Source organism: Corythoichthys intestinalis, chromosome 1 (genome assembly GCF_030265065.1).
Source record: "Corythoichthys intestinalis isolate RoL2023-P3 chromosome 1, ASM3026506v1, whole genome shotgun sequence".
NCBI classification, from domain to species: domain Eukaryota; kingdom Metazoa; phylum Chordata; class Actinopteri; order Syngnathiformes; family Syngnathidae; genus Corythoichthys; species Corythoichthys intestinalis.
The window spans coordinates 14,709,178-14,736,650 of NC_080395.1; the positions used below are offsets into that span (position 1 = coordinate 14,709,178).

The 27,473-nt window shown below is 39.0% G+C and overlaps 1 long non-coding RNA gene across 1 annotated transcript in view; it reads left to right on the forward strand.

Annotated features, from left to right (window-relative positions):
* Nucleotides 1–23,063: 23,063 nt before the first annotated feature.
* LOC130924848 (uncharacterized) overlaps nt 23,064–27,473 on the forward strand; it is a 51,361-nt gene continuing 46,951 nt past the window's right edge. Inside the window, exons 1-2 of the long non-coding RNA XR_009065152.1 lie at nt 23,064–23,135; nt 23,212–23,274. This is a non-coding gene — a long non-coding RNA (uncharacterized LOC130924848). The remainder of the gene's footprint in view (nt 23,136–23,211; nt 23,275–27,473) is intronic.

Consider the following 27,473-nt stretch of genomic DNA (forward strand, 5'->3'; position numbering starts at 1 on the left):
GCTGTACAACCCCCTGGTGTTGTTTTTTTTTTTTTTTTTTTTTTTTGGGTGGGGGCGTTGAAAAAAAATTAATAAAACTTTGAAAAAATTGTGTATTTATCTTTGGGAATTAACTATGTTAATTTAAAAAATAAATAAATAATAATAATTTGGTAATGGGTCATGTTGAATAAGGTGATATTTGTGAAAAGGGGGCATTAAACCGAGGCTTATTGGACATTTTGGTTTTCCAATGTGTTGGTGTGTCATTGCCCCGTCAAGCCACGGGGGATTGCATTATAATACATGGCCACTTTTATTTCCAATACAAAAACTCAAAACACACACACTGTTCGTTAAACAGAACGCTGTCTTTGTAGTAGCCTAGTAGTAGTATGTAAACTATCCAGCATGCATGTGAAGGCCATTGTGCACGCCTTGTATGGAGAAAACGCACAGGCATGACATATTTGGACCGAAATGGATGTTTTTGGATGGGAAAAACTTAAAAAGATCCTAAGCACCCCTTGCTGTGAGCGATTTCAAGTGCCCCTGTGCCTGCAGCCACGTAAATCGCGAAGTAACGAGAGATTAATTATTCTCAAAACAACTTCTGGTCTGAATCCGTGGCTGTGAGTCAGATTATGAGCTGTCACCCTAAAACTCTTGTTGCTCTTGCTTTGTTCCTCTTGCGCTATAGTCGACAACTAACGGCATGGGGATGGACTGCATATCATCTCTCTGTGTTAGCGGCTAGCGCTTTTGATAAATGAAAGTCATCTCTGTTGCTGTCAATATAACATTTAAGACTTTTAATATGAAAAGGTCCAAGGCCTCAGGTGCTGCTTTACGAAAGGAAGTGAAGGAAAAACAGGCCCAGGGTAGAGGTAAACATTAAAATAGCGTTAGCTTCTAACCTGTTGAAACGAGGCAGAACCTGATCACTCATTTCAGGTGAATGATAAACAGTGCCAAACGTACACCCATTAAGTTGTGATAATACAATATTTACAAAATCTACAATATTTAAAAGTACATATATTAGAATTTTGGAGGAGGACTCCTATAGCTAAACTTTCGCCTAGGGTGAGTACTGCGGATAGTCTATAATTTTCCATGATTAATAGCATTACTAAATTCATCAACACCAATGTTTTTCACTCCTTCCCAACAATAAACATCTTGCTGTAAAATAGTGATGAATACTCAAAGTTCAACTAGCGACAAATGAATGATAGCATCATAATTGTAGCTACGTTGTTGTCCTAAAGACCTCCTCCTTGATGCTCATAGACACTATAATTCTTGTTTATTCTCAGGTCACAAAGTTATGGAACAGATATTTAAGCAACAATCAGATCATTCAGAGACAGCACTGTTTCCCAGTCTTACAAGCCCGCACACAAGCAGTCTGCAGAGCTGCCAAACATTTTACGGTCGACGCTTGGAGCCCCAATCTCAGCCATAGTTACTTTAGGGTGGAGAATCAAACCAGGGTTTCTACAGGTATCAGTAAATCTCATTTAATGCTTTTTAACACCACTATTAATGCCACTTTAAACTAATTGAATGCCCATGGCCCAACTGCAGATAGTTTCACACACATAAATTGTCAGTAGAGTAGTCCGCTAATGACTTTTTAACCGATAATGGAGATTGTCCAACTCCAAAAATCCGATACCCATATCAAACCGATACCGATATATACAGTGGTGAACTTAACATACGTATTGGCCCGAATCTAAGACGGTGTTTTTTGCATTGAAATAAGATTGAAAAAGAGGGAGTCGTTTTATATTCGCGGTCTAGACATTATACCCATTCACGACGCTAGATGGCGCCAGATATCATTGAAACGATGTTCTGTTAGGACAGATCTCAGCTTCTCTCCCCATTCACGACGCTAGATGGCGCCAGATATCATTGAAGCGATGTTCTGTCATGGCAGATCTCAGCTACTCTCAAGTTTAACCAATTTGCGTTATTTTATTGCAATGTTTTTCCTTATTCAGATTTGTTTCAAGACTACAGTTACAGTTAGACTTCACTTTGATGGTTAATGCAGTAATTGCAATTTTGTTGTTTTATCACAATAGATTGGTTTATTTACATTTCAAAAACCAGAAGCCATTCATTTTCGAATGTGATTGCACTTTAGTTCACATCTTTAAATGTTCAGATATTAAGATTTGAATGAGGCAAAATAACATGCTTTTTCTCTCAAACATATTGTTATAATCATTTGTTTCAGATGTACTGTAATTATTTTCTGTATAAAAATTAATTTGGTCTTCAAAAAGTCTTTTTTCAAACCTGAGTCTTGAAAAAGAGCGGGTCTTCTTATAATCAGGGCCGTCTTATATTCGGGCCAATACGGTATTATGGCTAATTGTATGATTATGCCCCACTGGATACTTTAATAATGATAAATGTAACAACTGCAATGTTTTCCAAAATAAGAGAACTTTAATTGAAGTTATGGGAAAAACTGCCTAAATTGTGCCACTATATTTATTCTTGAAATCAAAAAAATACAAACATCATATTCTTCAAGTGAAGATCAAGTGAAGTGCAGTGCCAAGGCAGCGCCATATCACATATGGCTCACAGAGTGCTTCTGGCTCAAAATAACAACAATGCACAAAGCTTCAGTACAGTGAATGAGGTATGCCATGAGTTTATAATTCATTATTTTTCAATTATTTATTGGTCATTTAATTTTTGCACCATTAATGCAAATGGTCTGCTCGCATACAGTGGTATGAAAAAGTATCTCAATCTTTTGGAATTTCTCACATTGCTGCATAAAATCACCATCAAATGTGATCTGATCTCAAAATCACACAGATGGAAAAACTGTCTGCTTTAACTGAAACCACCCAAACATTTATGGGTTTTCATATTTTAATGGGGATAGTATGCAAACAAAGACAGAAGGGGGAAAAATAAGTAAGTGAACCATCACATTTGATATTTTGTGCCCCCTTTGGCAGCAATAACTTCAACCAGACGCTTCCTGTAGCTGCAGATCAGTCTGGCACATTGATCAGGACTAATCTCGGCCCATTCTTTTCTTCAAAACTGCTGTAGTTCAGTCAGATTCCTGGGATGTCTGGCATGAATCGCTGCCTTTCAGTCATGCCACAGAATCTCAATGGGGTTCAAGTCTGGACTTTGACTGGGCCACTCCAGAACGTGTATTTTGTTCTTCTGAAACCATTCTGAAGTTAATTTACTTCTGTGTTTTGGCTCATTGTCTTGTTGCAGCATCCATCCTCTTTTTAGCTTCAACTGTCTGACAGACGGCCTCAGGTTTTCCTGCAAAAGTTTTGAATTCATTCTTCCATTAATGATTGCACGTTGTCCAGGCCCTGAGGGAGCAAAACAGCCCCAAATCATGATGCTCTCTCCACCACGCTTCACGTTGGGGATGAGGTGTTGATGTTGGTGAGCTTTTTCCTCCACATATGATGTTGTGTGTTACTCCCAAACAATTCAACTTTGGTTTCATCAGTCCACAAAATATTTGCCAAAACTTCTGTGGAGTGTCAAAGTGGCTTTTTGCGAACATGAAGAAAGCAACAATTTTTTTTTTAGACACCAGTGGCTTCCTCGGTGGAGTGCTCCCACGAACACCATTCTTGGCCATAGTTTTATATATAGTTGACGTGTGCACAGAGATATTGGACTGTGCCAGTGATTTCTGTCTTTAGCAGACACTTCTTTTTTACCTCTCAGTATTCTGCGGTGAACTCTTGGCATCATCTTTGGTGGACGGCCACTCCTCGGAGAGAAGCTACAGAGCCAAACTCTCTCCACTTATAGACAACTTCTCTCACTGTAGATTGATGAACATCCAGACTTTTAGAGATGGTTTTGTGTCCTTTCCCAGCTTTATATAAACCAACAATCCTTGATGGCAGGCCTTCAGACAGCTCTTTTGAGCGAGCCATGATACACATCAGACAATGCTTCTCATCAAGACAATTCTTAACAGGTGTGTGTTTTATAGTGGGCAGGGCAGCTTTAAACCACTCAATAGTGGTTGGGCACACACCTTACTTAAATTGTTTGGTACAAATTGCTTTCAATTGCTCTTTAAGTCTCCTTAGGTAGAGGGTTCACTTACGTATTTTCCCCCCTTTTGTCATTGTTTGCATGCTATTATCATTAAAATATGAAAACCTATAAGTGTTTAGGGGGTTTTAGTTACTGTTTTTACATCTGTGTGATTTTGACAAAGATCAGATCACATCTGATGGTGATTTTATGCGGAAATGTTAGAAATTCCAAAAGGTTCAGATACCTTTTAATACCACTGTAACAAATCCCAAGCATTTTAGTTTGAAGACATCTAATGGTCAATAAGCATCACGTCTGTGCTAAGCTGTGACCAGCCCTTGCACTAAGGTAGAAGGCTTGTACATTCACTTTGAAGGCGTTATCAGCAGTTATTAACGGGTAGCCAATAGTATCGGCTCTCTTAACCCCCAATGATCTTATCTTGTGTTCTCCTTTCCCGTATCTTTTAATGAATCTTATGATCTCTTATCCCAGCTACTCGATAATATCAGACAACTTAAATAAATAATGTAAAAGAAAAAGTTTAAACATCAAGTTTACGCAATTTTTAATGCCTTTAATATTTACTGCTTTTTAAAGCTTAGATTTTGACAAACTCCATTTAATGTTGTTAAATTCTTTTTAATGGGCTAGGGAGCAACTCCTCTACGAGTAAGCCACGCCCCCTCACAATGACGGTCATGAGCATGACGGTAAATAAGTCAATATAGGAACTTTTGCAATGACACAATACATTGAATTACAGTATAATTATTGGGCCTGATAAAAAAAATGCAAGGACATAATTCTGACGTTCTTGAGTAGGACATCTTGATAAACATCTTTTAGCAGGATACAATTAGAGATAGTGGTTAGGTAACTGCTGTTGAGCGATTCGTAAAAGTACTGCATCATGATAAATGTACATACAGTGTTTATCCATTATTTATAGGTCATTACAAATCTAATCGTTCCTCCTGTTGCAAGTAAAATCAAGGTTAAATGAGATTTATCCTCACATATGTAATGTATTCAGAAACAAATCCCCAAAATTACTTAACAGGCTTTTTAATGAAATTGACACAATGTCAGGATATTAAAAAGAAGTGTGTTTTATGGTTACTGCCGAGGCCTGTCTAGGGCACAGTGGGAAAATGCTAATTAGAAGAACATGACAGGTTATGGTTTGATGGCTTTTCAGCCCCCACAGTGTTCTCGGTGTAATTCTTGTTTACCAGGTCCTCCACCGCTACTCCTGTCGTGCAACGGTGTGTTTAATCTGGTTTTATGGCGCATGAAGCCCCTCTGTTACATACTGCGGGTCATGCTGTGCCGAGATGTACATGAAAATTGCAGGTTGGTCTCCGGTGTGGTGTGGATTGAAATAACAGGAATCATGTTTAAAACTCTTTCAGTATAAGAATAGTAAGTATATTTGAAATTATTTGGTGAAAAAAAAGTTATTTAAAAACATGTTAGTGGCTGATTCTTTCCCAGTTCATATGGAATAGACGTCTATTGTTGCCTACAGCACTGAAATCTTGTTTACGCTGTATATGCGTCCATTATGCAATATAATCAGAAAACATAGCATTAACTTCTCAAATAACGCACGCAGCGATCTAACGCCGGATTTAGGTTGGAAAAAGTATGAAAGCTGTACCGCATACAAACAGGAAGGATTGTCTTAGGAGTGATTTGTTCGAGGACTCAAAGTAATTATTATATTTTTCGTACAATGCATGCATTTTGAAACGTTGTGAAAAAAATCAATGGGAGAAATTAGCCGCTACAGCGTTGGCGTCCTACTTTGCAACTCGCGTAAAATAAATGCTAACAGGGCCCTGTGACTCTTATTTTGTCTACAGACATGTACAAATACTGATACAAGTCAATAATACAATTGAACACACATTGCCAAAGGAAGAACGCAAACATGGCCATAGCTATTAAGAGTATTAAGATAACTATAGCATAAAGAACATGCTAACAAGTTTACCAAACCATCAGTGTCACTCCAAAACACCAAAATAACGTGTGAAATGACTAGGGCTATCAAACGATTAAAACTTTTAATCGAGTTAATCACACCTTAAAAATTAATTAATCGTAATTCAAACCATCTCTAAAATATGCCATATTTTTTCTGTAAATTATTGTTGGAACGGAAAGATAAGATCTTAATGTTTTCGTTTTAATAAAATTTTTAAATATTTTCAATAAAAAAATAAACTAGTAGCTCGCCATTGTTGATGTCAATAATTACACAATGCTCATGGTGCTGAAACCCATAAAATCAGTTGCACCCGAGCACCAGCAGAGGGCGAGAAAACACCCAAAAAAAACAAGTAACAAATGGACATGACTCTGTGCTGTCATTTCAATCTGTTTGAGCGGGGCATGTGCGTTAAATGCGTCAAATATTTTAATGTGATTAATTTAAAAAATTAATCACCGCCCGTGAACGTGATAATTTTTACAGCCCTAGAAATGATATAATAATGTGTTAATAATTTCACACATAAGACGCTCCAGAGTATAAGTCGCACCCCGAGACAAACTATGAACAAAAACTGACTTATAGTCCAAAAAATACGGTAAGCATGAATTAAAAAGTGTTGCTGCATAACAGCTGCACACTTCAATATCAGCGCACTTCAACTGTGACTAGAAGTATTTCTTTAATAACAACATTTTCTTCTATAAGTTGGCAAGGGAGCGTGACCGTGTCTCCTTCTGCGTGACGAGAAAGGCGTGCATAATTATCATGTACTGGGTTGTCCTGGCGGCCATGTAAGCGAACGGAATGACTGCCATTTTACACACTGTCACATAGTACAAAGCTCTGAGTACTGTCAGATCATTTCAGTAAAGTAAGTTGTTATCTCCTTCATTCATACATGCCACTGACAGCAGCACATCCATTGCATTACACTTGGATATTTCTGTAACGGGACAATGAACCGGTTTGCCCAGCTGCCTCACATGTTGCAATTTCAAATAAAAAATCCATAATAACAATCTTTATTTACTAGTATTTCTACTATTATTATCCTTCAAGTTAAAACGCAATTTAGAGCAATGCCAATCTGTGGAAAGCAAATAAAATCAGTTTCATCGTTGTAAATGAAACATGCCACTGTCTTCATCTTGTGAAGATAACGTACACACACGCAGAGAGTGTCTGGGAATATTAATTTCCTCATCCATTACTCATGTCCCAGCTTTGAGCTGAGGGAATATGTTGATATTAATGCCCACGCAGGTAACACACAACAGGATATGAATGAGGAATGGACAGGCTGACGCATCTCTCAAATTACAATGACCCGTGTAGGTCAATAAAGATGAAATAATAATGTAACTCTGCTATCTAATAAGAATAAGAAGAAACTATTCTTGGACAACATTTTTGTCAAAAGCAAAGGTTTGCACAGCATTTTCTTTGATTTTATTTTGGCTAACTGAACGTATTTCAACGAATGTAATTGAAACACTCATTATATAAATGATATATTAATGGTTCAATTTTTCTTCCTTTTGTAACACTGGCCACTAGGTGGTGCAAAATCACAATTAATAAATATCATCACCTGAACAGTGACTGTAACAGCTTTTATTTTATAATATTGGCTAGACAGGTAGTCCCCGGTTTAAGAAAGAGTTCCTTTCCTAGTCTGGCGATGTAAACCGGGTTTCCGCGTAAATCGGAATTAACCCTTCAAATAGCTCAAAACACCCTCTAAATAAAAAAAAGAACTATCCAAAAACATGCATTATACGTCATTGTATTGTCCTCACCAAGACATTGGAGCTAAGTTAGCCAAGCTCTGAAATGACAATGTCAGACCTCCGTGTGGTTTGCTGACTTTATTCAGCTGCTCATGACATCGATATTTGCAGGATGAAACTAAAACAAAATGAAATTAAATAGGTCTCATCTTTAATAACAGCAATGTCGGTTGTTGGTTTAGGACCGTTACCTCTAATGCTCCCTGAATTGGAGGAGTACAAACTGCGACATGGATTCTTTTTTTTAATTCAAATGTATTTTCCTTCTTACTGCGTGCACTTTGCAAACAGTGATGCCCGCACCGTGACAGTACGGTACGAAACCAATGCCGTTACACTCCTGGTTCGTAGCAACTCTCAACTTATTCACTCGCAGCCATTTTCAACGGAGCAAGGCCCTACGCTCACGGCCGTTTTACTGGATTTTGACTGATTTTGCAAAGCCCACAGAAAATTCTGTTCTATTGCTATATAAACATGGAACCAACCAAAAGACTCTTCTTTCAGCAGTAAAAAAACTTAGTTCATATCTTTTTCCATTCTTCAGAAATCATTATTAGAAAATAGCTTAGTTTGAGCAATTTTCCGATTTATGATGAAAAAACAGAAATTGCGCTTTTTGTAAAAGCATACATTTCAAACATAACTTAAAGAGCTATTTTTCCCTTTTGTAACATCCCAAACATCTGAATAATGTTTTCGTTCTACAAAATAACAAACAACAAGACAACAAGAGCTTTTGATCGCAAAGTAACAATTTATTTACACATAACTAAACTATTGAACTGTTGAACTATTTGCGCACATAACAACAGGGAAGGCTCTCGGCTGCTCCCGGATGAATGAGGTGACTCCCAGTAATCTGATGAGTCCGGATCAAGATTGGTCTCACTTTTTTCATCATCTTCATCGTTGGTTTCGAAATATCGAACATGCCTTTTTTTTAATATATATATATTTTTTAATTAAATCGTTTTCTAATTGTATTTCACGTTACAGACAAAATCTCTTACACTCATCCAGAGTCTTTAGTTTTGGCTTAATGTAGGACTGTCAAATTTATCGCGTTAATGGAGGTAATTAATTTTTAATTAATCACGTTAAAATATTTAATGCAATTAACGCATGCGCTGCACGACCCACTCACGCATTGTCGCGTTCAATCTATAAAGGCGCCGTTTTACCTATATATAGAGCTAAAAGGCAGTGTAAAATGAGTAGAGTGAATTTAAGCAGTCTTTGGAGCCTTTACTTAATTGGCTAAAGCCTTAAAATCCCCCTCTCAACAATAAAAAATATCGTGGGAAGCAATATGGGGAAGAAAGGTAGTAGTTGATCTTTTAACACCCTATGTTATTTCTCAACGCAGAGAAGATATATCAATTGGTGTCACTACGCACAGTCATGGTTGCACTTCCCATCATGCATTTGGGCAGAACAGTTAAATGGCTACAGTATCATTTACTGAAAGCTCAACAAATACACTAGATGGCAATATTTAGTCACAATATACAAAGTCACATTTATCCTTTAAGAATTACAAGTCTTTCTATCCGTGGATCCCTCTCACAGAAAGAATGTTAATAATGTAAATGCCATCTTGAGGATTTATTGTCATAATAAACAAATGCAGTATTTATGTACTGTATGTTGAATCTATATATTCGTCCGAGTTTTATTCATTTTTTTCTTAATGCATTGCCAATATGTATATGATCGTGAAAAATTATCGGGAATGATTGGAATTGAATCGGGAGCACATAAAAAAAAAAAAAAAAAGCAATCGAAAACGGGAAATATCGGGATCGGCAGATACTCAAACTAAAATGATCGGGATCGGATCGGGAGCAAAAAAAACATGATCCCCTAGTTCTTACAAAATGCGCTTCTGCCCTCCAATGGCCAGTTTTATTGCTTTAAAATGAGTTTTGAGCATTGTGCATTGCAGTTTAGGTACACCAAAACCGAGAGAAGCCTCTTGTAAAAAAAAAAAAAAAAACGTAAAACACGTATAAATATGTTTTTGGGACACTGAAACAATTAAAAATAGAACGTATTTATACGTTTTTAGGAGCAAATGAGTTAAGTAGGTTAGAAAAGTGGTTTTGCCAAGCAGAGACCAGGCGGCGGATTGCTGAAACAGCACTGCTGCAATGCAAATGTGCTGCAGCGTTCTCCCGGAATCCTCTCTATTGAAGGTAAGAGAAGGGCTTTTCGGTGCAGTCTCAGTTAAAATGTTAGGGTTCTGTGTACTCATCAAAGCATTGGTGGAGCATACATGGAGTAGAAAAGTATTTTAAATCAATTCTAAAAATCCTGTATAGTCCTGTTAATACTTCCACTTAAATTTAAAAATAAAAGGTTTTACTGCACTTCCATTCCAACAATGACAGTAGGACTCAAAGCCAGATTAACGGTCAAATGAAAAATAACACCAACAACTTTCATTGCCCTTCAGACATCTGCGAATCCTCCTAAGGTGGGAGGAAATAGTAAAAGACAACATAATGGCATTAAAAAAGATGTAGAGGGAGGGAGATATCTGGACAGACAGTGTGACTCTTCAAAGCGGTGGTCATAAAAAGACCGTTTCCTCATTGGACATAAGAGAACGCTATCATAAAAAGAGCCCGGCGGTCCCAAAGCAATAATGAGAAAGGTTTACTGGACGTCAGCTTCACGCAACATCAAAAACCGTGCCTTAAAACAACAGTGCGCACTGACATTTGCCCAATGTTTATAGACTGTATATTCTGGATAAGCTGCCATCCCTCAATCACAGTTTCCCTGCAAAACGATGTGGAAACCGTTGATCCAGAGCACCTGTAATATGAAACTGCTCCAAACATTAACTCTTTATTTTCATACACTGAATCGAGATACAGCCAGCATTGACTTGAAATAATTGCAATGTTTGTCCAATGTTGTACAGTCCCTGACAAAAGTCTTGTTGCTTATCCATTTTGTCGAAACAATTGCTAATAACTAGGGCTGTCAAAATAATCACGTTAACGGGCGGTAATTCATTTTTTAAATTAATCACGTTAAAATTTTTGACGCAATTAACGCACATGCCCCGCTCAACCAGACTAAAATGACAGTACAGTGTAATGTTCGCTTGTTACTTGTTTTTTGGTGTTTGGCGCCCTCTGCTGGCGTTTGGGTCCAACTGATTTTATGGGTTAGTACCATGAGTGAGCATGGTGTAATTATTGACAACAATGGCGAGCTACTAGTTTATTTTTTGATTGAAAATTGTACAAATTTTAATAAAACGAAAAAATTTAAGAGGGGTTTTAATATAAAATTTCTATAACTTGTACTAACATTTATCTTTTAAGAACTACAAGTGTTTCTATCCATGAATAACTTTAAGAGAATAATAATGTTAATGCCATCTTGTTGATTTATTGTTATAATAAACAAATACAGTACTTATGTACCGTATGTTGAATGTATATATCCGTCTTGTGTCTTATCTTTCCATTCCAACAATAATTTACGGAAAAATTGGCATATTTCATAGATGGTTTGAATTGCGATTCATTACGATTAATTAATTTTTAAGCTGTAATTAACTCGATTAAAAATTGTAATTGTTTGACAGCCCTACTAATAACTAGCGGTGCAATGGTTTGCGGTTCAAAGTCGAACCGTTCGGTTCGCCCTGTACGGTTCAATTCGCCTTTATGAACCGCGCCTTTTCGGTTTTGCAATTAATCTATTCCGAACGCTTGTGGAATGAATTGATCGAGCTCTGTGTGCCTGTGTGTGACGTGAAGCACCGTTGTGGAGAAATTCCCGCCCCGCAAGTAAATGTCAGATCGCTGTCAAGCACCTGTGTAATAGAGGCCGAGTAACGCCCCCTCTCGCTTACGAGCGAAGTGAAAGTGAAACAAGAAAGAAAACAAATAGCTACGGCGAGCGGAGGAGTGGAGAGACCGAATTTTGAGGAACCACCGGCTTCCTTCAAATCTGCGGTGTGGCAACATTTTTCATCTTTAGTGGCGACCATGACTTCACATAGCTGATGAATTCATAACCTGTGTGAGTATTCTGTCAACAAATACATAAAACAGTGAGCCTGACTTGAATCGCCTACTAATGGAAAGTATAACTTCTTTGTTAAATTTCAAAAGCGCCAGAATACATTTTAATCAAATATTCATTCATGCAATATAAAACTGAGACGCATCAGAGGGTTCAAAGAGCCGCGGGTTGCCAACCCCTGGCTTAGGATTTTTTTGTTGTTTTAAATATATTGATACAAAATTTAAGGGCATTTGAATGAATAATGTTAAATAACACAAAAGTTTTGTATGAGTTTTCGCTCAACAAAGTTTCTCCCATACAAAATCCAACTATTTCATTATCGCGGTCAATTTGATAAATACGCAGCGATGAAATCTGAAGTCAGCAACATTCCAACAGGCTCGTCATTATTTCCGTGCATTCTGGACACATTAATGAATCATTTACATTGTTCCAGTGTCACCTGGGTCATCCTTGCCGCGCTTCCTCTGAGCTCCTCTCATTAAAATGCTAATGTAAACCACTGACCCACCCTGCTGCGGAAGACGACCCTCCAGCTCAATTCTATGTGGCCCCCGAACACCTTTAGCAGGGGGCACAAAGCCCGAGTTTTTCCCACAGTCTTGGAAGGACTTCATAGCTATTCATGTATTCTGCGGTACACACCGGTGGCACTGCAGGGCTCATTAAGCTTTTTTTTATTTTACTAGAATAGCAATTTTCTCATGCTTTGCTTACTTTACACACCGCGGTTTTGTGTTGTTCAGTGGAAGGTTATGTATGAATGGATCAGCACTGGAAATCTGTCCGTCACGTAACATTAACTTGCATACTTTTGAGGCTGTTGTCCGTGCTAAACTGGTGTTTTTTTTTTTTTTTTTTTTGCCGAAATGCCAGGTTCAGGGAAAAATAGAGTCTCTATCATAGATAAGCCTAGCAGCTGTGTCGCCAAAGTAAATATCAGGAACCATCATTTGTGACCACTATCTACAAGCTTCAAACATCTGAACATAAAAGTAAACATAACTGATGTTGTTGTTACCACAACAAATGCTAACTTTTCCAGCCAATGGATAGACATCAGGCTTAGAAATTCCACTTACAGTAAATATTGGCTATTTGTACTGGTCCTTCTCAAAAAATTTGCATATTGTGATGACGTTCATTATTTTCTGTAATGTACTGATAAACATTAGACTTTCATATATTTTAGATTCATTACACACAACTGAAGTAGTTCAAGCCTTTTATAGTTTTAATGTTGATGATTTTGGTAAAAAAAAGTCAAGAAAAACCAAAAATCCCTATCTAAAAAAATAAGCATATCATGAAAAAGCAGGGGTGAAAGTGGCTAGAATTTCTTGCCGGAACCCCCCGACGTGAAGGTCGCCACGGAGCCAGAAATTTTATTTATTTATTTTTTATGTTTTCCTTTCGTTTTTGGCGGGTCAAACCTCTTCAACTACTGAAATGCAAAGAAAACTGTTTAAGCACAGTTATTTCCATAACACATACAAAAACTGATTTTCATTCAAAATTGATTTTTTTCAATGATTTGCAAAATAAAACAAAAACAGCAATAACCCCAACCTCCATCTCCAAATTTTTATTTTCCCTCACATACAAAATGCCAAATCTCAATTTTAACTTTTTGTTTTTTGTAATAATATATAAGTAACATACATAAGTACAAATGACTTATATTATGTAGAGTGAAATGGAATACATTTTGAAGATCACGCATTTACTTTTTTAAATCATAAGGAAATGAATAAGTAGCCTAACATAAATTAACAAATATAAGTCCAAAGTGCACATTGACAGCTAAGATGTTCTGAACCTCCCCATCAGAGCAAATAAAACTAAATGTGAGAAATAAATCTCCTCAACTCTTTCGTTGCCCTTAAAGATTTGATCCATTTTATGTTGCATTGCCCTTTTTTGTCACATCAATTCAACAACCTTTTTTTTTTTTCTGGAACACATTTGAACCAATCAGAGCTATCTCTGCTGATCACAAGTCAGTATGTCAGTAGACTGAACGGATAAATGAGTCCAGGCGTTTTGCTTTGCTGCGTGAATTCGCTCATTGACGTGACTCATCATCGTCACTCAGATAACTGCAGCAGCTGGGGGGAACCTCCATGCCGTCCGTGGAATAAAGTCAAGAATAAATATTGGTGGAAACGGATTATGCTACACAAGCACTTTATCATGCTTGTTGTTTACACTTGTGTATAAATCTGATGTTGGTAGATTGTTTTCTTCTTGGAGCTGAAATGCATGTGTGGCAGCTTAGCATTTTTTTTTTTTTTTTTACATAGCGTTTTGACAGTTGCTGTCAAATTTTCGGAATCAAAGCACTGTGTACCGGAACAGCGTTCCGGCCCTGAATCTTATACCGGAACTGCGTTCTGGCCCTGAATCTTATACCGGAACTGCGTTCCTGACCGTTCTGGTCCACTTTCACCCATGTGAAAAGGTACTCTAAAAAAGCTACTAACCTAATCATCTGGATCAACAAATTAACTCAAAACCCCTGCTAAAGATTCCTGAGGCTTTTCAAAACTCCCAGCCTGGTTCATTACTCAAACCCGCAATCATGGGCAAGACTGTCGACCTGACTGCTATCCAGAAGACTATCATTGACACCCTCATGCAAGAGGCTAAGACACAGAAAGAAATTTCTGAGCGAATAGGCTGTTCCCAGAGTGCTGTATCAAGGTACCTCAGTGGGAAGTCTGTGGGAAGGAAAAAGTGTGGTAGGTAACGCTGCACAACCAGAAAATGCCGAGCAGACCCTGCAGAGACTAAAAAAAATATCAATCTTTATGACACAGGCCGCGATGAGGGAAAATTTTACCTGGCTGTGGCAGCCACAACGGCTTCATCTCTCAGTTAGTTATGTGTATATAAATTGTTACTTTGCTATCAAAAGCTCTATTTGTCTTGTTGTTTATGTTATTTTGTAAAAGGAAAAAAATATTCAGATGTTTGGGATGTAACTAAAGCAAAAAAATAGCTGTGTTAAAGTCAAAGTTATGTTTGAAATGTATGCTTTCACTAAAAGCTCAACTTCTGTTTTTTCATCAAGAATTGGAAAATTGCTCAAACTAAGCTATTTTTCTCATGCTGATTTCTAAAGAATGGAAAAAGATGTGCTAATCTTTCTTTTGGTGGGTTCCATGTTTATATAGAAATAGAACAGAATTGTTTGTGGGCTTTGCAAAATCAGTCAAAATCCATTAAAACGGCCGAGAGCGAAATGGGTTGCACCGGTGAAAATGGCCGGGAGTGAATGAGTTAACAGTATCCACTAATGAAAAGTCTGTCTGATGGATACATTCTTTTTAAGTTCATTGTGATCATGTAGCGGTGGTGCTCACCAAGCAATTCCAGTAAACAGGCCACATAAGAACACACATGAACGGGTGAGCGCGCAGCAAACCAAGCCTGACGGCGTCACAAGCCGCAGGAGGAGGGCTCGCGCTGACTGGTGTGGACATAATAACTATATGGACTTCAAAAGATGTGCTCACTTACTCACAGTCCAGTACGCAGAGGAGTCATGGCCAGCATGTAATTGGTAACAAGTCCAAAGCATTGTCCATCCATTTGTTACAATGATATTGTATGATGATGGAATGCTTCAATTAAATCCCATTTTCAGTCCTATATTGTATTCACTATCTGTTACGGTCCGCCAATGCGGTAAACAAGGTTGGACCCCAAAGCAGACTGCCTTGAGTTTTTAAGATTTTGCCCTAGGGTGTCTGGTCATTGTGATTACCCATTGATTTCACCTGTTGCGGCCTGCTACTTGTGTTTTGACCAATCCGCTGCCTCTTGTGTCACCCACCTGTGCCTCATTGGCTCATTATTCCATGTCCTTATTTAAGTTCCCTAAGTGCTGTCTGTTCTTCTTGGGTCATTGTCTATCCCAAGGTCTGTTTATGTTCATGTCTATTTAGCCCTCGGCTTCCTGCATTCTCGTTAAAGTAAGTTTTTGATGCCCTTTGATTGTGTTTTTCATTAAAACACTGGAATTCCCGGGGGGGGGTTTTTGCTATAAAGAAAGACCAGAAAGGCATTAAATGACCCCGATACCAAACTGACTACTTGGATTTGTCAAACAATAAACCACTCAAACAAGCAATCAAGCAGACCACTACACACCCCTGTGGAGTCGCTGCCTCGGTGTGAAAGGGGGGTTTCACTCTGGATAGCTGCAATTAGCATCTTGAACATTTGCAAATACAGGGCTCCCTTGGCTTTGTCAAACACGGAGGAACACGGAGCTGGCCAGTCCCTGTGTTCTACAATATGATTGACATTGCAGCACTGAATGCATACAGTGGGGCAATTAAGTATTTAGTCAACCACTAATTGTGCAAGTTCTCCAACTTGAAAATATTAGAGAGGCCTGTAATTGTCAACATGGGTAAAGCTCAACAATGAGAGACAGAATGTGGAAAAAAACAGAAAATCACATTGTTTGATTTTTAAAGAATTTATTTCCAAATTAGAGTGGAAAATAAGTATTTGGTCACCTACAAACAAGCAAGATTTCTGGCTGTCAAAGAGGTCTAACTTCTAACGAGGTATACCGAGGCTCCACTTGTTACCTGTATTAATGGCATCTGTTTTAACTCATTATCGGTATAAAAGACACCTGTCCACAATCTCAGTCAGTCACACTCCAAACTCCACTATGGCCAAGACCAGAGCTGTCGAAGGACACCAGAGACAAAATTGTAGACCTGCACCAGGCTGGGAAGACTGAATCTGCAATAGGTAAAACGCTTGGTGTAAAGAAATAAACTGTGGGAGCAATTTTTAGAATATGGAAGACGTACAAGACTACTGATAATCTCCATCGATCTGGGGCTCCATGAAAGATCTCACCCCATGGCGTCAAAATGATAATAAGAACGGTTCGCAAAAATCCCAGAACCACACGGGGGGACCAAGTGAATGACCTACAGAGAGCTGGGACCACAGTAACAAAGGCTTCTATCAGTAACACAATGCACCGCCAGGGACTCAAATCCTGCACTGCCAGACGTGTCCCCCTGCTGAAGCCAGTACACGTCCAGGCCCATCTGCGGTTTGCTAGAGAGCATTTAGATGATCCAGAAGAGGACTGGGAGAATGTATTATGGTCAGATGAAACCAAAATCGAACTTTCTGGTAGAAACACAGGTTCTCGTGTTTGGAGGAGAAAGAATACTGAATTGCATCCGAAGAACACCATACCCACTGTGAAGCACGGGGGTGGAAACATCATGCTTTGGGGCTGTTTTTCTGCAAAGGGACCAGGACAACTGATCTGTGTAAAGGAAATAATGAATGGGGCCATGTATCGAGAGATTTTGAGTGAAAATCTCCTTCCATCAGCAAGGGCATTGAAGATGAGACGTGGCTGGGTCTTCCAGCATGACAATGATCCCAAACACACAGTCAGGGCAACAAAGGAGTGGCTTCGTATGAAGCATTTCGAGGTCCTGGAGTGGCCTAGCCAGTCTCCAGATCTCAACTCCATAGAAAATTTGTGGAGGGAATTGAAAGTCCGTGTTGCCCGACGACAGCCCTGAAAACATCACTGCTCTAGAGGAGATCTGCATGGAGGAATGGGCCAAAATACCAGCAACAGTGTGTGAAAAGCTTGTGAACAGTTACAGAAAACAATTCGCCTCCGTTATTGCCAACAAAGGGTACATTAAGTATTGAGATGAACTTTTGGTATTGACCAAATACTTATTTTCCACCATGATTTGCAAATTAATTCTTTAAAAATCAAATGATGGGATTTTCTGTTATTTTTTTTCACATTCTGACTCATGGTTGAGGTTTACTCATGTTGACAATTACAGGCCTTTCTAATATTTTAAAGTCGGAGAATTTGCACAATTAGTGATTGACTAAATCCTTATTTGCCCCATTGTATGTGATAATCTATGTATATACATATTGAGTTTGGTCAAACAATATTTTGCACATTAATTCCTTCCCAACCGACACAAACACATAATCAACAAATCACTCGTGGTTGAACGACAACTGACTGATCATACATTAAACCAGTAGGGTGTACCGTGTTCACATGAAGCTTCGAGAAATGAACCCTTTCTCGAACCAATTGGCTCAAGTGGTTCAATGGCTCATGAGGCTCACGAGTGTATTTGTCAAATACACTTAAATACTCGCACAAGTTAGAGGATTCCAAACGAGAGCTGCAGAAAAACAAATTAAGACAGGGGTGAATCTAGCTAAATGTGAATAACACGCTCGAAAGTACACAACCGGCAAGACAATATCTCGGCAACCGTTTCTTGGGTCACCTGCGTTCAAATATACCGCTGATGAGATGGGGAACAAGTGCGACCGTGAGAACACCACCCACACTCTGGAATGAGAACAATTACCAGCAGCCGAATGTGACACTATCATCAATAATACATTCAAATTAAACAAGAATGAAGTTGTTTTATGACAATAATTACTTAACTACAACAGCATTCTGTATTAGCTGCAGTTTCCTGATTGATTTTTTTGTTAAGACCTGTAAATATATGATTACAATTTTCCAGTCTACTAAAACTGAATGCGCGGATAAGTTTTTCCATGTCTTGTTTGGACAAAAGCCTCTTCATTCACGCTATATTTTTTACATTTGTAATAGGCAGACTCTGACTTAAACTTTGACAGCCGTCTAAAGTTTATTACTAAGAGTCAATCATTACGCCAAGATTTCTGGCTTAGTTTTGAGCTGTAAATGACATAATGCCCCAGGTGAGAGCTGATCTTTGACCTTTCCTTTTTTGGCCCAAAAATGATCAACTCTTTTTCCCACATTTAGCCGGAGAAAATTCAGGCACATCCATTTATTGATCTGATGAATACATTTACTCAGTAAGACTAAGGGACTATAGTAAGACAAACAAAGGTCTTTGCTAAAGAAGCTGCTTGCTACAGAGTGCTGTATCCGAGCGTATTGACAAAATGAGTAGAAGTGCGGTACAAAAAGGTGCACCAGAAACAGGGATAAGCGCAGCCTTGAGAGGATTGTCAAGCTTCAAAAGGAGCGGACTGACTCTGGTGAGCCACATCAAAAGCCACCACACACAAGCAATACCAGACATTGTTTAACAATGTTTCACTCCTATACCAGAAATGTCAGAAGTGTCATAGGAGGAAAATACCAGGACTGTTGCTCAATTGTCCAAAGCTCATTTTTTAATTTCTTTTTTGAATGAAAGTAAATTTTGCATTTCATTCTGAAATCAAGGTCCCTGAGTCTGAAAGATGAATGGAGTGGCATAGAATAGGACAAAAACAAAAAAAAAAACTGTCAAACATCAATATGCTCCTCCAGTGAATAGTAATGCCAATAAATTAAATTCTGTGTGAAAAAAAAGTAGATTAAAGAGAAAAATCCGTAGAGTTCTTTGAACAGATGTTTGGACAACCCGTCAAGTGTTGTTCAAGTTACCTTTGGAAAAAAGTAAAGATTTATAGCTCTCTGAAAAAAACAATTAATTTAATAGTTATTCGGTTATGAAAGTAACTACTTTTAGCTAATTTACTACGGAAGCGCAGAGTTGCTAGTGTTAGTGAAACATTTCTACCAGGGCTTTCTCGTTTGCCGTATTGACTACTCGTTTTAAACTAATGCTAACCTAGTTTTAACGTACTGCCAAGCTTGTTTAAATGTATTGGCAAACTCATTTCAACGACTCGTTTCGTGGCGAAGGCTAAATGCTAGAAACATTACCTTTTCCCATAGTTCTTCAGCTTTTTTGGGATCAGGTGCAAGTTGATAAAAGTACAGCTCATGGGTTTTATTAAAGGGATCCTCTGTTTTTAAGACAAGTAATTCTTACAAGATACATGTTAGTATGAGTTATAATAATTTGATATTAAAACCCCTCTTAATGTTTTTGTTTTAAAAAAGTTTGTAAAATTATTTTAAGTGATAAGTCGCCATTCTTGTTACGTCGCTGTGCGTGACGTCACTGGTCCCGTTGCCGAAATTCCAGCGTGTCACTCGTTAGCTTTCCCAACATGTCGTCAGTTCTACCCTTCCTATTTGAACCAGATCTGAAAAGTGAAGAGCAGGACAGCACTGTCGGTCGTTCACAAGACGAGCTTCAGGGAAAAATGCGTGCAGCAAATACCTGATAAGACAAAAGTTGGGCAAAACTGGTGATGCGAGAGAGTCCTGTTGGGAAGTCCGGTTGGAAGCGAGAGTGTATGCTGTCCGGTTTTATTAGCAGATATTCAAGGTAAGCATTTTGCGTTTTCAAACTTATCCCAATATAATTATGTAGATTGTTAGCATCCAGAGCTGTCGTGTGCTTACAGTACAGGCCAAAGAGCACACCTTGTGTAATCCATGTCTTGTACATTGTAACGGTGGTAGCTAGGATACGTGTATAAAAGCACCAAAAAGGGGAGAAGCTTCCACTTATGCACATTTATTCACAAAAAATATTTCCAACTTGACCACTCTTCACTCGGGAGCTCAGCAGTACGCAAACACGCGTTCCCTGACGAACTCCCAACATTGTTGTAAGGTCCACGTCAGAGTCACTGTCGTCACTGTAGCGTGCCATACTGCTTTAATTGTTTAGTATGATTTGGGGAAAACTCCCATGAAAAATAGTCAACAAAAAAAGATAGCAATAGTAATCCAAATCCGCGTTTTTTACTCACTCGAAGATCCAGGAATTAGACCGATACCATGGCAATGTCGCAGCCGTGATTAGGTCGTCGATTCCACAAAATAGACTGATCCGAAAAGCCGCTGTGGGACCGACGAATCAAAAAAATGGACAGATCCGAAACCAATATTGCAGACGCGGTGGGACAGTCGGATTCAGAAAATACACGGATCCCTTACTTGACTGAGGATCCAGGAAAAATGTTCGGGCGCTAGTTGTAACGCGTGGTGGGTAGGATAGAGCATACAGGGACCAAAAAGGGGGAGAAGCTTCCACATATGCACATTTATTCACTAAAAATAATAATTCCACCTTGACCACTCACTTCACTCCCCTTGTTTCCATTTGACTGGAAATTGCATCCAAAAGCAGCACATCGTGGCATTTTACTTCGCGAGTTTAGGCAGCAATAGACCCTACTCACATAACGTCACAACCACGCCTCCGCGCCATATTGTCCGTCTACTCGTCGTGTTGACGCATTACCGCTGCGTGAATTCCTCCTATTATGGCGTGTTTTTCTGCTCGTTAACATTAATAATCAAAATGGTGAAGGCGTGTGTGGCGGTTGGATGCAATAACAGAGAAGATAGACGGAGAGACTTGAAGTTCTACCGTATTCCGAGAGACCCGGAGAGGAGAGCGAGATGGACTGCTGCAATTCGACGAGAAAACTGGGTTCCAAACAATTACCACAGATTATGTAGTAGTCATTTTATATCTGGTAAAATGCATTTAATATATATTTAGAGGGTTTTGGGCTGACAACCACAATTAAGATCATTGTGAGGCTAATCGCCGACATATGGATCTGGCGAATGGATAGACTGAAGCTTTTCCACAAAACGCCTTTTATGCAACACATCCAATGAGTTTATAGCGTCTGAAAGCACCGGGGCTTCCATGAATTGCACTATAAATTGCACGACAAATTGAAACCATTGAGAATACGGATAAACAAAGACGGACAATATGGCGGCCGGATACAGCGACACGTCATTCTGTGACGTTGGTGAGTAGGGTCTATAAGCAATTGTTGAACACGAAAGATACAAATGACGTCATCACTGCGAGCCCGCAAACCATGGCGCCAACTAACGGTCAAAATATGGACTAAATATTATAAAATATTGCCATTGATTTAACATTTTATGTGTTTCTAACAACATATTTTAGTACAAGAGAACAATTGTGGTTTATTAGAGCCTACATGTATTTAAGTTAGAGGATCACTTTAAAGCCTGAGTTATACTCCTGCGTTGCGGTGACGGCGTAGCGACTACGGCGTCATTCGACATTCGATAGTTCTGCGGTGAGGGAACGCGTTGCTCTGTAATTCACCGCCAAGCCACTAGAGGGATGTGGCGTTATGTTTGTACGGTTTTGGGGCATGATTGTTGACTACTTCCGCTAGTCGGAGAAAAAATAAACAATGCAAGATGGAACTCTTGAAAGTAAATATTCTGCTCATCAACACTGAATAAATATTGAACATACAAATGTTGACGGGCAGGCGACGCAGAAGACGGTTTCGAGGCGGTCTGGCCGACTTTTGATGCCGCACAGAGAGTTTTAGACTCGGGTGGAGAGAGCTAGCTGTGGCGGCTAGCTTCAAACTGGCGTCGAGCACTGCGTTCAAGGTCTGCAAAGCCCTCCAGCCTGATTTGTTTGCCGTGTCCTACAACCAGCCAGTGGGAAGCCATAGCAGATTTCTGGCGTCTAGGGAACTTCCCAAACTGCGTTGGGAGGCTTGATTTTAAGGTTATCATAAAAAGCACCGAGGCACTCTCAATCAGTGATGATGTATTGTGTGTGTCAACTGTCTGTTATTGAAAATTAAAGATCAAAACAACTCTTTTGACACCAAATCTGTGCTTTATTCTTCATATACTTGAAACATATGTACACAGTAAATGATGAAGTGCACCAACCAAAAATACGACATAAAGTGATAAAAAGTTGGCAGTTTTTGGCCGACTGTGTCACCGCTTCGTGTGGCCACTCGATTCCGACCACCCACGTCTCGGTGGTTCTTCCATTTATTTATTTTTTCGATCGCCGACCTTGCCATTTGGCAGTCACAATAATAATTTCTTGACGAGACTTGCTCTTCGATGATACTCCCGTTGGCTTGGTGCATTTTTGCGTGTAGAAAATAATGTTTGATTCTATTCTACAATGGCGGTGTTTTCGCCCGGAAACAATAGTCTGAGCGGACCAATCACAGTCCGTTTTCGCTACGTCAACGTGTCTACGCGACGCGAAGGTTAGAAAAATTGAGAGGTGCGCGTCAGGCTACGGCGTAGGGTCGTAACTCGATTCTTCCTTGACGGCGTAGGTCTGACGCGGAAGTATAACTCGGCCTTAAGAACTGTATTTTAGATGACTGTTGTGAGTTAAAATGTCCACTAGATGGCACTACATGATTAGGCATTGCACTAAAAGAGAGGGTATTAGCATTGCATTTTGGGAAATGGAGATGCTATGAACGCTAATGGAGAAACTGCTAATGCTAGCACGACCAGGACTCAGACTAAAGAGAAACTGGTAATAGTTTAGAAAAAAATAAGTAACTTGTTCAATTTTATGTACGTGAAACCATAAAAGGTTGATTTTGTTGCAGACAAGTTCCAGACTGCTCTAATGGGCGAATTACTTTGAGTTATTCTGTGTGATACAAGACTCGGTGAGTTGCTGTGCGGCATGCTACTATGCTAACGACTATGTGATAGACATGTTTTCCTGTAGAGTCAAGTTACAAAATATTGTGTCTTTTCTATGTCAAAAAAAAAAAAAAAAAAGTCGGACGAAATTGGAAATATACTAAGATTTTATTTATTCATATACAAATATGTGAATGTTGTAGGCCTATGTTGATGCAATCTGGAAAGTAATTGCGACATGTGAGCTAGTATCTGTCACTGTAAACTTCATGAACAAATTGTTTGATTTTGGAAACGACCTATTTTGACCAGTATTGGAAGTTATAAGAGATAGATATGAGAAAAGGGAGATGCCATGCTATTCATTATATGGTTGGTTGAAAATTAATTTAAGTCCTTAATATGCAGATTGGTTTTTTGAATTGCTGGATCTACATATTTTCTTATTGTATGTGTAGTTAGAACACATTTAGCCGTGTCACTCATGTGATGTGCTGTGCCTCCTCCCCGACCACCCCAACCCACACAAACGCATACTCACCGGGTGAGTAAGCCTGTCCCCATTCCAGGCTCATTTTGTGAAACGTGTCAAGTGCTGCTTGGTAGGTTTTGCTTTCTTATTTTGGCTAGATATGCCATGTTGCTTTAGTCATTATAGGTCTGAACTTGTAGCGTTAGCATAACATTACGTTAGTTTTCTTAAACACTTGGAAAACATTTTACATACAGTTTGTGGCGTCCTATGCAAAAAATGGTGATGACCTTGTAGACCCTACAGTTGTGTGGTCGTCTGTCATGTTCATTTGAAATTGTTGGAAACCTTTTATTTATATATTTATTCATGGACTAAAATTTATTAAGTTTATAGACGAAAACTAGGCGAAATTTGAGTTTGAGACTAAAATATGATTAAGACCGATAAGTATGTTCATCCAAAAGACTAAGATGAAAATTAAAATGGCTGCCAATAACAACACTGGACTAAAAATAGCTTATGGCGGTGTGGCTATATTCATTCATATTTTATAAAAGGTTGAAAAGTTACCTTGTGTTGCTTTAAAACTGGCCCTAATGTTGTAGATACTGATGTGTGGGTCCATGTTAACATTTCGTTATGTAACGGAACAAATGTAAGGATGTTAGTTCCAACATGATCATGTCCATACTGTAAACGTGTTGCAGAACTGTTTTTGTGTCTTAAACATTAAAGCTAGTCATTTGTAGAGGTGTGCAAAATTTCCGATTCTTAGATTATTCGCGATTCGGCCGTGGAAGATTCGAGAACGATTCACAAACATCCAAATTCCGATTATTGAAATATGCCAAGTAAAGCGGAAGTACAACACACTCAGCGCGCCGCGCGGTCAATGAGCAACGGAGCGAGAGTAGCTAAACATCATGCTTCTCATTACCCGGCCCCTCGGGTAATGCCAATGCTCAACTCACGGCTCTAGCTCAACTCATGCCACGAGATAAAAAAAACACAACAACATACCTGAAGCTGCTACAAAAGTACGTCATCCACATAATGTTACGGTAGATATCATTTATATAAGACTAGATGCACTACGGTAGCGGTAGCGTTTGCAGCACATCTACAAAAAGCTAGATGCAGACGTAGTAAACGGCCGCCATCTTAAAGCAGTACACTTCTCCGCAAGGCTGTTGTAGCGAACCTTCCAAGCAAACCTAATTAACTTTTTATCTAAAATACTCCTAAATCGGTAAAATATTGATTTGAATCTATCTTTAAAATAGTTTTAAAACTTTCACATGTCGAAAGTTGACAAAAGGGAAATTATGGATTAACGGGAGCAATTTTAACAACTTTAACGGTTGATTCACAACATTAAATTAATTGAATGTAGTTTAAAGCTGCTGATACAGAATGGGGACTGGAGTTTTTTATTTACTGTTATTTTTGTATATTTTTTTACTGCTATATGTTAACTTGATACTGAAATAGTAGTTTGGTTTAGCCTGAGAGGATTTTTGAACAATTTTGGAACAAATGTACAAAATATTTAAAAAAAAAAAAAAAAAAGAAAAAAAAAAGGGGGGGGTGCATCAATAATCGTTTTAGAATCGAATCGGACCATCTGAATCGTAATCGTAATCGAATCGTTAGGTGCCCAAAGATTCCCAGCTCTAGTCATTTGCCTTCAAGTTTTTGTTTTTAAATGTCCAATTCTACTTGAAGAGTAAACATAAAACACATTGTCTATTTATAAAGCTATAGTAACAACCATTTTTTTTTTTTTTGCATTATTTCAACTTCACAGAAAATGTGTTGCTTTTGACCCTGCAAAGATGGTGCGGAAACACCTCTTTTTAAATTTTGCCACCGGCCTACAGCGGTCACACAGTGTGAGACGACTCTCTCCCGCTCCCAAAAACACACTTTGTAACAGTTGCATAAAGCTAAAACACACTTTCAGACATTTCTGTACATTTTACTTACAGTGTATCACAAAAGTGAGTACACCCCTCGCACTTCTGCAGATATTTAAGTATATCTTTTCATGGGAGAACACTGACAAAATGACACTTTGACACAATGAAAAAAGTAGTCTGTGCGCAGCTTATATAATAGAGTTAATTTCTTTTCCCCTCAAAATATAGCCATTAATATCCAAACCCATGGCAACAAAAGTGAGTACACCCCTTAGTGAAAGTTTTCAGTATTAACATACAACATGTCAACTGTCAATATTTTGTGTGGCCACCACTATTATCCAGAACTGCCTTTAAACTCCTGGGCATGGAGTTGACCAGAGCTTCACAGGTTGCCACCGGAATGCTCTTCCACTCCTCCATGACGACGATGCGGAGCTGCCGAATATTTGAGACTTTGCGCACCTCCACCTTCCACTTGAGGATCCCCCAAAGATGTTCGATTGGGTTCAAGTCTGAAGACATACTTGGCCAGTCCATCACCTTTACCCTCAGCCTCTTCAGTAAAGCAGTGGTCATCTTGGAGGTGTGTTTGGGGTCATTGTCATGCTGGAACACTGAGGGAGGGGATCGTGCTCTGCTGCAGTATTTCACAGTACATGTTGGAGTTCATGTTTCCCTCACTGGAATGTAACAGACCATGGCATTCCCACCACCATGCTTGGCTCTAGGAATGACACACTTATCTTTGTACTCCTCACCTGGTCGCCGCCACACATGCTTGAGACCATCGGAACCAAACAAATTAATCTTCGTCTCATCAAACCATTGGACATGGTTCCAGTAATCCGTGTGCTTTGTTGACATGTCTTCAGCAAACTGTTTGCGGGCTTTCTTGTGTACCGTCTTCAGAACAGGCTTCCTCCTGGGGTGACAGCCATGCACACCAATTTGATGTAGAGTGCGGCGTATGGTCTGAGCACGAACAGGCTGACCCCCCACCTCTTCAATCTCTGCAGCAATGCTGACAGCACTCCTGCGACGATCTTTCAAAGAAAGCATTTGGATATGACGCTCAGCACGTGCACTCAGCTTCTTTGGACGACCAACCCGAGGCCTGTTCTGAGTGGACCCTGCTCTTTTGAAAAGCTGGATGATCTTAGCAACTGTGCTGGAGCTCAGTTTCAGGGTGTTGGCAATCTTCTTATAGCTTTGGCCATCTTCATGTAGCGCAACAATACGTCTTTTAAGATCCTCAGAGAGTTCTTTGCCATCTGGCGCCATGTTGGAACTTTCAGTCACCAGTATGAGAGAGTGTGAGCGCTGCACTACAAATTTGAACACACCTGCTCCCTATGCACACCTGGACCTAGTAACACTAACGAGTCACGTGACATTTTGTAGGGAAAATGACAAGCAGTACTGAATTTGTACATTTAGGGATGTAGTTTCTAAGGGGTGTACTCACTTTTGTTGCCAGAGGTTTACATATTAATCCTTTAACACCTAAGCCTATTTTGGCCGAATTTGCATGCATTTGATGTTGCCTTTATATTTCAATTAAAAAATTGTTCACAATGGCCAAGTTGGGTCCCTTTTTTAAGGACACCTTGAACTTCATGTCCAAACTGTTGTTTTCTTCACTGACCAATTATAATCCACATTTTGGACCCAAAAAGACAAAAAAAATCCCAAAATATTTTTTCAAAATTTGTAATGTTGATGTCCCATTGACAACCAAACATGCGCGACCAACCGTTTTGAAGCTTGATAATATTTATTCAACTTGTTAGGATAAACATTCAATAGAAAAAAATAAGATTGAATA